The sequence below is a fragment of the Oryzias melastigma genome, unplaced genomic scaffold (assembly GCF_002922805.2).
Source record: "Oryzias melastigma strain HK-1 unplaced genomic scaffold, ASM292280v2 sc00328, whole genome shotgun sequence".
In the NCBI taxonomy this organism is placed as follows: domain Eukaryota; kingdom Metazoa; phylum Chordata; class Actinopteri; order Beloniformes; family Adrianichthyidae; genus Oryzias; species Oryzias melastigma.
The window spans coordinates 141,675-152,025 of record NW_023416931.1 but is presented as its reverse complement, the minus strand read 5'-3'; the positions used below and the strand labels follow the sequence as shown (position 1 = coordinate 152,025).

At 41.9% G+C, this 10,351-nt stretch overlaps 1 protein-coding gene across 1 annotated transcript in view; it reads right to left on the bottom strand.

The window, feature by feature from the left end:
• Window positions 1-10,134: 10,134 nt before the first annotated feature.
• oma1 (OMA1 zinc metallopeptidase) overlaps window positions 10,135-10,351 on the bottom strand; it is a gene marked incomplete in the record, with an annotated part of 21,471 nt that continues 21,254 nt past the window's right edge. The window contains 1 exon segment of the mRNA XM_024261826.2: window positions 10,135-10,234.

The following is a 10,351-nucleotide window of genomic DNA, read 5'->3' as shown; positions in this document are numbered from 1 at the left end:
TTCCTGACACAACCCTCTGTATTTATCCGGGCTTGGGACCGGCACAATGAGACCCTGGCTTGGGCCCCCTCGTGGCTACATTATTTGTCTCTATTAAAATAACAATCATTATCCTGTGATACCCCTCGATTGGATTATTTTGTTGTCAACGTTTTTGTGGTCGATTGCAAATATTTCGCCCCTTTTGTGATTCTTTGCGTACTTGTCCGGAGCTCCTCATTTCTATACTCAGGAAGACGTGCATTGTTACGGTGCATGTGTGTCATTTCCTTTGTTACGTGATGGTGGTCTAATGGTCCAGACCAATCGCAGTTATACACACCATCAAGCCCCGAGTTGATCTTGCAGGCTGAGCACATATGGTACCTACACCGCCTCTGAACAAATGACACGTGATTTGAATATTTTTGTCTGGGAAAATTTTGGGAATAAATGAGGTAAAGCAAAAGGTTTCAAAAGGTCTCGCTAGACTGCTTGATCAGTTGAATTTAAAGCAAAGCATTAATTCTACAAACCAATTCTAATGTTTCAAGTTTTACAGAACAAACATAAAACTGAAAAAAAAAAAATCAATATCCTTTGAATAAGCTAGGAACTAAAGCAAATTCTCAGAATTTCTTCTTGTAGTTCAGACTGTTGCTGGTGTGCAGGTCTGAAAATCGTTGTTTTGCTGGAGAATTATTGTTTATTTCAGTCTGAGATTGAGCATGCTTGGTGCACTGCTTCAGGTGATAAGTAGGCTGGTGGTATTTCCAGTTTTAGTTTTGCAAAATTTTTAGTGAACGTTAATGTTTTCTACCTCCACACAGGAGCCTAAATTTAATTTTTGAGTCACCAGCCAATTTGAGAGGTTAAAAAAATGTACAGATGGAAAATATTTTTTACCAGCCAAATTATAACACTGTTTAAAGGTGCATTCAAACCGAATGCGATTCGCACGGCACAGCTCTTAATCAATGGAACAGGCATGCTCTGAGGCAAAGTGAAGCCCTGCTGCGTGATTTGAGAGAAGGTCACGGTGTAAAAGTCTTCCAGCAGCTCAATTTGAGCGACGGGCGTGAGGCGGCACTGCCAAAATGTAAATACCTGAAGATTGACCGGTCGCTGCGTCGCATCAATCAATCAGGAACTTCTTTTAATGATAATCATATAAACTCAAACTTTGCCCTTCAAGTACAGGGTTGTGTCAGGAAGGGCATCCGGCGTAAAAACTCTGCCAAATCACTGATGCGAAACAGTGGGTGCTGTTTCGCTGTGGCGACCCCGAAAGGGATAAGCCAAAAGGTGAACATATAAACTCAGACATGGGAGACATGGAGACATGATTACTGATGTTTTTTTGTAGAACTCTCCATAATAAATAAACCTTGTTCCTCAGCATTGTATGTGTCCTCCATTCAGTCTAAGTGAGATATGCACAGACAGAGCTGGTAGCTCCTCCCACATGTGGCCACAGCGTCAGGAAGACATTTTTTGACAGGTGGTGTTACATCCAGGTTCGGTAGATGGAACATAAACGACTCAATCAAGTGTTCAAGGTACAAGAAAACCTAGTTTATTCCGACTAAACCACTAACAAACTGGGGAGGGGAAAGAACTGCTGAGCCAGGCATGGTGGTGTGGCTGCTGGTCATGGGAAGAGACAGTGGGAGGAGCCAAAATGGGCCTTTTAAATCCTCCTCCATCAGGGTGTTCTGGAGCAGGCAGGAAAACCTGGAGCTGGAAGGAAAAACTGAAAGAAAAAAAAAGGTCCACATAACATCCCCTCCCATAAACATGTTGGTCACCAACATGCAACATTTTTTTTTCGCTACTCACGACCTTGAGAGGGAATCCGCGAGGACATTGCCACATCCTCTAACATGGCGGATGTCCAAAACGAAGCCTTGCAAAAACAGGCACCACCGCATCAGACGTTGATTAGAATTCTTCATGCGCTGCAGGGCAACCAGTGGATTGTGATCCCTGTACACCACTACTGCTTGGGTGGAAGAAACATAGACCTCAAAGTGCTCAAGAGCCAGAATAAGTGCAAGGGCTTCTTTTTCAATGGTTGAGTACCGGAGTTGATGGCGGTTAAACTTTCGGTAGAAGTAACAAACTGGATGCTCAACTCCCGATCGTTCTTGAAGGAGGACAGCTCCAGCACCAACCTCACTGGCATCCACTGCAAGTTTGAATGGCAGATTAAAGTCTGGGGCAACAAGAACAGGTGCACACGGCATCAGCAATTTCAGGTTGGTAAAGGCCATCTGACAGGCCTCAGACCACTCAAAGGGGACCTTTGGGCTGAGCAAATTGGTTAGAGGAGCAGCAACAATAGAACATTTTTTACAGAAGCCCCTATAATAACCGGCCATGCCCAGAAAGCGCCTAAGGTCTTGTCTCGTGCAGGGAATGCAATAGTCCACAATGGCCTCAATCTTGGCTTCAACTGGACAGACGCGTCCACAACCAACCACCTTTCCCAAGTAGGTGACTGTAGCTTGTCCAAACACACATTTAGCAAGGTTCAGTGTCAGATTAGCCCCAGTCAACCTAAAAAAAAATCATTGAGTTGTGATAAGTGATCACGCCCACAAGAGCTGCAAACAACAACGTCATCCAAGTAAGCTTCACAACCCTGGACACCCCTTAGCACTGTGTTTATTAGCCGTTGAAATGTTGCTGGTGCATTTCTCATGCCAAAAGCCATCACGTTGTACTGACAAAAATCATCAGGGGTAACAAAGGCTGAAATCTCACATGCTCTTGGGGTCAAAGGAATCTGCCAATAACCTTTAAGAAGGTCAAGTTTAGTAACAAAAATGGCAGAACCCACACGGTCAATACAGTCATCCAAGCGGGGCAAAGGAAAACAGTCTGGCATAGTGACCGAATTAACCTTCTGAAAATCTGTACAAAATCGAGGTGACTTATCAGATTTTTCCACCAGGAGACATGGAGAACTCCATGGGCTGGAACTGGGCCGAGCAATCCCATGTTGTAGCATGTAGGATACTTCTTGTTGCATCACCTGACGCTTCTCTGGGTGTGTTCTATATGGATGTTGGACACTTTTATATCACTAGCAAATTTTAAAAAATATCTTAATGAGTATTTTAAAGATGAATGTTTTTGTTCCTCATTGCAATGATTTTATGGTTTTATAATTTAGAATGTGTTTGTTCTGATGCTTTTCTGATTCTATTCAATGTTTTTTTTTTTTTTTTTTGTATCCTGTATCCTGTAACTTCTTTCCTCTTTTCTTTCTCAAAAGGTCTTGCCTTTTGCCAGGCCACAGTTGCAAATAAGAAGGCTGTTCTTAATCTGTCCTGCCTGGATAAATAAAGGTTAAATAAAAATAAATGTTGCTTTATAGGGAGAGTGCCACCAACATCTATGTCGTGCTCTAGAAAGGTGGTGCAAGTAGGCACGTCCGAGAAAAGCTCAGGATATCTGTGAAGGATAGCAGCAATGTCAGCACGCTTATCACAGTCCAAATAAGCCAGATGTACATCCAAACCCGAAAGTAGCTCAGAGTTTAACAGTCTCCGTTCAGGAACTCCCCTCAAAACCACATCGGGGTCATCCGCAGATTCTGAAATGGACACAGACAATGACATAAGGGGCTTGGGCTCTAGCCTATCATAATAAGGCTTAAGCAGATTCACATGGCACCGTAATGTAAGGCCAAATTTAACAACTGCTCTTTAGTAAACTTCTCAAAGAGCTCCTCAGAAGGTGACTGTATGAAGTCAGCAAGTGAAGCCATGCCACCTGTTATTGGCAGGCAATCAGGAGGCTGCAACAAACAAATCACAAATATATACCACTCACGACAGCACGTAAGAATCTCTACTTAAGAACCAAGAGCAAGCCCAAAACCAAACTGCCAGCATGGCAGGAACAAGGTAGCCTCTACAAACAAAAGCCAGTACACAAGACAAAAAAACAATCACCTGATCTCACTCAGCTGTTCTCCCTACAAACAAAATGGGCTCCCTGGTACCTGCCTGATCAAAACTAAAGCCTAACTATCTTTTGAGGTGTACCGGGCTTGAGGCGGCTTTAAAAGCAAAGCGTCAGCGACTTCCACTGAAGTCCTGACTCGCTTACCCCTGACAGGGACTAAATCCCCACCCAGAATAACCTCGAAAATAAAAAAGGCAAAACAACAAATGAGTGAACCGACGGCAAGATGAGCAAGTCAACCCTGCTGGAACACTCCCTATTCTAACCAAGGAACCCAAACTACACACCACAAACAATCACTAAAGAAGACACACCTGTCCCCACAAATAATTAATACACCACAAACCTCACACCTGGTCCTAGCTGTTAGAGGACGAGCCCCCATATGTCATTGTCTGTGTCCGTTTCAGAATCTGCAGATGACCCCGATGTGGTGTTACATCCAGGCTCAGTAGATGGAACATAAACAACTCAATCAAGTGTTCAAGGTACAAGAAAACCTAGTTTATTCCGACTAAACCACTAACAAACTGGGGAGAGGAAAGAACTGCTGAGTCAGGCATGGTGGTGTGGCTGCTGGTCATGGGAAGAGACAGTGGGAGGAGCCAAAATGGGCCTTTTAAATCCTCCTCATCAGGGTGTTCTGGAGCAGGCTGGAAAACCTGGAGCTGGAAGGACAAACTGAAAGAAAAAAAAAGGTCCACATAACAGGTGGCGAGCTGAGAATTTGCAGCAAAATAGGGGCGGGGAATGTGAATTTGTCGCACGAATTGCGTTTGGTGTGAAAGCATCTTAGCACAGAATACCTTAGATGTTTAACTTTAACTTTTCCTGATATATATATATATATTTTTTTTTTAAAGAAATTAAATTGCACAAAAAAAGAATCTGTAAATAGTATGAACACCTTTTTATTGTCATCTAACTGTAAACTCAAATTTGAACATACTGAGAAAACAAAGACAGATTACCAGACATTTCCTAATTCTGCCTCCAGGTAACCACATTTTATTTTAAATCACAAGGAAAAAAACCTGAAATCATAATGTTTTGGAATTGTTGCAAAAGCTCGGCCCATAGTGATGATGTCACAGGATCCGACATCGAGTTCTCTTTTTTCTATTTTTTTGTGTGCGTTCCTTTAGTTAGTTTTGGTTTGCCACTAGTGATGGGAATTCCGGCTCCTTTAAGGGAGGCGGCTCTTTCGGATCGGCTCACCAAAAAGAACCGGCTCTTTCGGCTCCCAAACGGCTCTTTAGGTTGTTTTGTTGCTTTAAGTAATTTATTATCAACAATTATATAAAATTATGCACAAAATGAATTACTAATAAGAAAAATTGGTTTTGTAACTGTGATTTTATTTCACTCATATAAACAGAAAAATGAATAGAAATTATAATAAAATACAAAAAACAACTATTTACTATTCAACAGAGCTGTTCTATCACATTTTTAACCATCTCTTTTTAAACAAATTCAACTTGAAAACAATATAAAACACTGCAAACCACAACATAAAAATATAGATTAGAAAGTGCTTTTGTTTCATCTGTAACAGTGAAATACTCCCATATTTTGCTGCGTTTGCTTGTGTCACTCATTGTTTTACCTTAATGTTATGCTGTTTGTCTTGTGGTCACTGACTCTTCTTCTCTTTCCTTCCGTGCGCCGCGAGTGTAATAACCCCCCCTCCTTGCTTTTATACTTTATTTCATTTACATTAAATATTTTTATGCTTTTTATGTTATTATAAGAGACATCCTTTGTCATTTACAGACTTTTGTAAATACAAATTCAGCACTGGAATAAATTCAGAACACCTTCCAAGTGGAGCCTCATCTCTTCCTTACCTTTCCTGTGCTCTGAACGGCACACCATCTTGTTTCCTGTTATACCCCAAACCCGAATCAGTAATACAGTCCACCAATCCTCTATTTAATACATAACAGAAATATTGTTAATATTTATCAATAGTCGCGTTTCCATGAACTCTGAAATTTCATAAGTTGGATATTCGTAAATAAATTCTCCTAATGGAAACACCGCAATTTTGAAAGAACTTTTTTCAAAAAAAAGTTTTTGCACTTAGAGGAGGTGGTATTTGGGATGTATCGAAACAGACATTTTTCGCAAAACTGTAATGGAAACACTTTTTTCTAAATAAATGCGCTTCTCGGTATGAAGAGTCTGCTCTGAGCGCTGCACAGCCGGGGCACCGAGACGTCCGGCAGCGTCACAGCTCTTTAGAAATTGCGGGTCATGCGGAATCGAGCAGCTCCTCCTTCTTTCCTCATCGCTTCATCTACACTTTTGCAGCTTGGAGCCTGAAGTCTCATGAGTGCGAGCGCCGTGAATGCATGTAGTCGTGTTTTCAAACAGAAAAAAGGTCCAGATGCTTTACTTGTTAGAATGCTTTTTCTCTTAACCGCTGAACAGGCTTCTCTCTCTTCTGAGTCAAGCTGAGCTGGACGCGCCCCAGACAGAGCTGTGACGTCACCCAGATGAACCTTTTAGTGAATCAAATAAAAAAATACTTGTTCTCATTCATCGTCATTGTTGCACTTCTTCTTCTTCTTCTTCTTCTTCTTCTTCTTGTTTAATGGCGGGTGGCATCTAACTTATAGGTGCATTTCCGCCACCTACTGTGCTGGAGTGTGGGTCGGAGTAAAGGATCCAAAAAAAATAAATAAATAAAAAATAAATAAAAAAACCCTAAATCCTAACCTTTGTTGTTGCATTGCTCTCACCACCCCTTAATGAGATCCAGGTGTGTGAGCAGGTGAGGACAATGCCCAATCAGGCAGACTCTACAGCCACAATGTTTAAAAAGGTGGCAGTGTGGGGCAGAAGCCCTGAGCACACTGCTTCCCTGATGACAGCCGGTAAGGTTATTGTATTTGGTGAAGGGACATTTTTTTTTGTATTATGTATCCTTTTGGTGTGTAGTTATAGCAAATTGTGGGAAATGTTTGACTTGTAAGTTAGACTATTTCAGGCCTTTTCAATATTGTAATATTTGTTTTTGTTTGAGCTGCCTGCCTGCTCCCACTGCTGTGTTTGCTGCTGCACAACCACTGATGCAGTCTGAATGTGGAAATAAACGTGGAAAAAGCAAAAGGAGGCTGAGTGAATTCCTTCAACAATCAGGGAGCTGGGGCTACTCAAGTCTAGCGACTCAGGGTTTTGAGAAAGGACTTGACAGTTGTGTTTATAATGACTTATCATGCGAGTTGGTTTGTGCTTTATCGCATAATTATGATTTAATGGAAACTGTGTCATTTCGAAACTGTGGTTTGTCGAAATTCCTAGAATTTCGATAAAGTTTTGCGCAAATGTGTAATGGAAATGCAGCTAGTGACATTAAAGCTACAGTGCTCTCAAGAGGAAAGAAACATCTGACAGGTCAGTTTTTGGTGCAACACCGGCTCTGTAATACTACAAAGATGCTGCTAAAACACAATGGGCCTTCTAAGAAAACTTCAATCCTGTTATTATTTTGAAAATAGTTTTTATTATCTGAATTAATCTTGTTTTTACCCACCACATTTTAAGGGCCAGCCCATGTTGTGCGACTTAAAACTGGCCTGTGTTTACAAATAGGTGGGGCATGGAGCAGTTTGTTAGCATAGCATGATAGCATTAGTGTCCAACAACAGCGCTGTCTCCAAATAATCACCTTTTATTAATCTGTCTGTTGCTGCTGCAAGTGAAGTAGTTTTATCCTCCGGTTCTGACTGGCTTCAGTTCAAAATCACAGCATGTTCAGCCGTTTCATCAACCAAACTAAACGCCACAGTGAAGTGACCACTAGGGTGGAGAGTGTGTTTGTTTTTGAGGTGAACTGGACAAAAATCAACTAAAAAACCTAACAAACATAACTGATTAGATGCAAACATTTACTCACCATGAGGTGACTAACCGTTTAACTTTTACTCGCCAAAGAGGAGAAAATGCTTACAGCTGGCAAGTGTTGATTATGGGCCATTCAAAATAAAAGTCTCACAATAGATTCATTTCCTATCAAGAAAAAGTTCTATAGCAATAAATGTTATCGTTTGATCGCCCAGCCCTAACTCAGATCTGCTTATGCTCATAAAGTAAATAAGCTTTGGAGAGAGAGCAAATTACTTTAACAGTTCCACAAACCTTTCCATATATTTGTTTCTTTGAATTAAAGGCTAGCATGGACAAACATTTCAAAACATTATAATATAGAAGGCTGAACATGTCAGACAAATTATACTGTGAGAAGTCAGAAAAAACCCATTCTGTTCTAAAAACTAGCAGGACTGGAATGAAGCACACAAATAGTGTTTCTTACTGCAGTCACAGCAGGCGGACACTTTGCTGAATACTGTGTGCTCGGTAGTCTTGAAAGAATGCTAGTGGGTTGAGTTTTAATTACAGATAAAAGCTGGTCATAGTAAAAAGACCTCCAGAGTGGATAGTGTAATAAAAGTTTTAATGTGGCAGAAAAGAACCCAAAATGATTGAGAAACAGAACGAGCAACAAAAGAGTCTTGGACCTCATATTTGAGCCTTACTAGAATAAAAATAGAGCACAATGGGACTATTTCAGGAGTCATTTGGGTCAACCACCCTGCTTGAAAACTCACTTGCTAATCAGATAAACAGCATCAATGCAGCATCTTTTTTTTTATGTCCTTTAACTTTAAAATATTCCACATCTAATTTGGACTCATTAGTAAGCCTCCAGAGTACTTCTGTCTTATACTGCAGACACAACCTGTGAGGCTCTCTCACATGAATGTGAGACAATTTAATTACCCAGGTAACGCAGCCAGATGCTTCATCGCTCTTGCAATGACAGTGATTAAAAGCAGTAAAATATTAATTTCATTCAGACACCCACATGTATAATTAAAGCGCAGCGGAAGAACATGGGATATGTTACCACAAACACACACAGCTCTCCGTCACCTTCCTCATGTCACGGGCAGCTGCTGCACGGGTGTTGGGCAGACAGACACTTTGAGCAGAGCTCCACAGGGAGGTCAGATGGTAGGCAGCATGCATTCTGGGACTACATTCAGCCACCTACACAGCAGATGTGTTGGGTTATCTGTTTTTTTTTGGGGGGGGGGAAACTATCTGGAGTTTGCCAGCTATCAGGCATTCAGCTCTCCCCAGAGTGGGAGCCCTGGCTCTGTTGCCCTCTGTCTCTGCTCCTCAGCAGTCCTGTCCTAGTGCATGCTTCAAAATACCTCTGAGCAGTTGTCGAAGGTCTGCTTTCTCTGGTGGGAGGAAGAAAAACAAACTGAGACGTGAGGTGAGTTTACAGACATGAAGACGATGTTTGGTTTCAAATTTCTCTGGGCGATGTGTGGGTTTACGTATGTGTGAAGGCCTCCACTGCTGCACCACCACATTTGAGAAGCACCCAGCTGCAGGAACTATAGCGGATAGATGTCTGCATTTAACTCCACCATGGTGAATGGGCATCTACTGAATACTGGAAGCAGAAGTTGGTTTTGTTTAAAGCGGAAATGGTTCTTCGACAGTCAACTTTGGGACACAGGTAGAATACCAATCACTGAGAGCATCTTTGTCATGAACTTCCATCTAATTTCTTAATCCGCTCGGGTCGCGAGGTTACCAAAGTTTGTCTGGCTAGTGTTTAATGAAGGCGGGATAAATCCTGGACAGATCGCCATCCTATCAGAGCCACGGTGGCTCTCAGGCAGCAGCCAGGAGTCAGCAGAGCTCGCTCGCTGGCCATGCAGGTAGACAGAGAGCCAAGGCTGCCTGCTCGGGCCTCTTGAGCTTTGTGGTACTTTTCTTATTTTCATAGAGGCAATAATGATGATTTTAAAAAATCCTCTAAAATTATTTTTGTTTTACTTTATCCATCTTAGGTTAAAGGGTTAGTAATGGGGTTGTGGGTCATTTTCGGTGTTAACTGTATTTCCCCTTATATTTACCATTTCCAAATGTTTTGGCGTGTTTTGAGCAATAAATATTGAAATAAAACAGCATTTTTGAGGCCAAATTTGGCAAACCTGTCTCTTCCGGGTAAAAAGCTCCGTTTTGGTCACGTGGTGCGTGTGACGTAACCAGGGTAAACATAGCAAGATGGCTTCTCCTCTGCGTGTCGGAGCTAGCGATAGCGGCGATATTTCAAGGTCCACAATTCTGTCTTCAGACTCAGATTGTGGAAACATTTGTTCTGAAAGTGACGCTGATTCAGAGGCGCCGGGTGTTTGTGGTTTGAGGACTGTAAAGCCCTATCAATTTGAGCTGGCAGCACGGAAAGTAGGAGCTCACAATCTGGCAATGACACTGACAGTCACGCTGAGAATGCCCATGAAAACGAAAGCTGTCAGTTTATCAGAGCCATGCTCGAAGCTGGAAGACGTGGAGCATCTCGGGAAGCTTT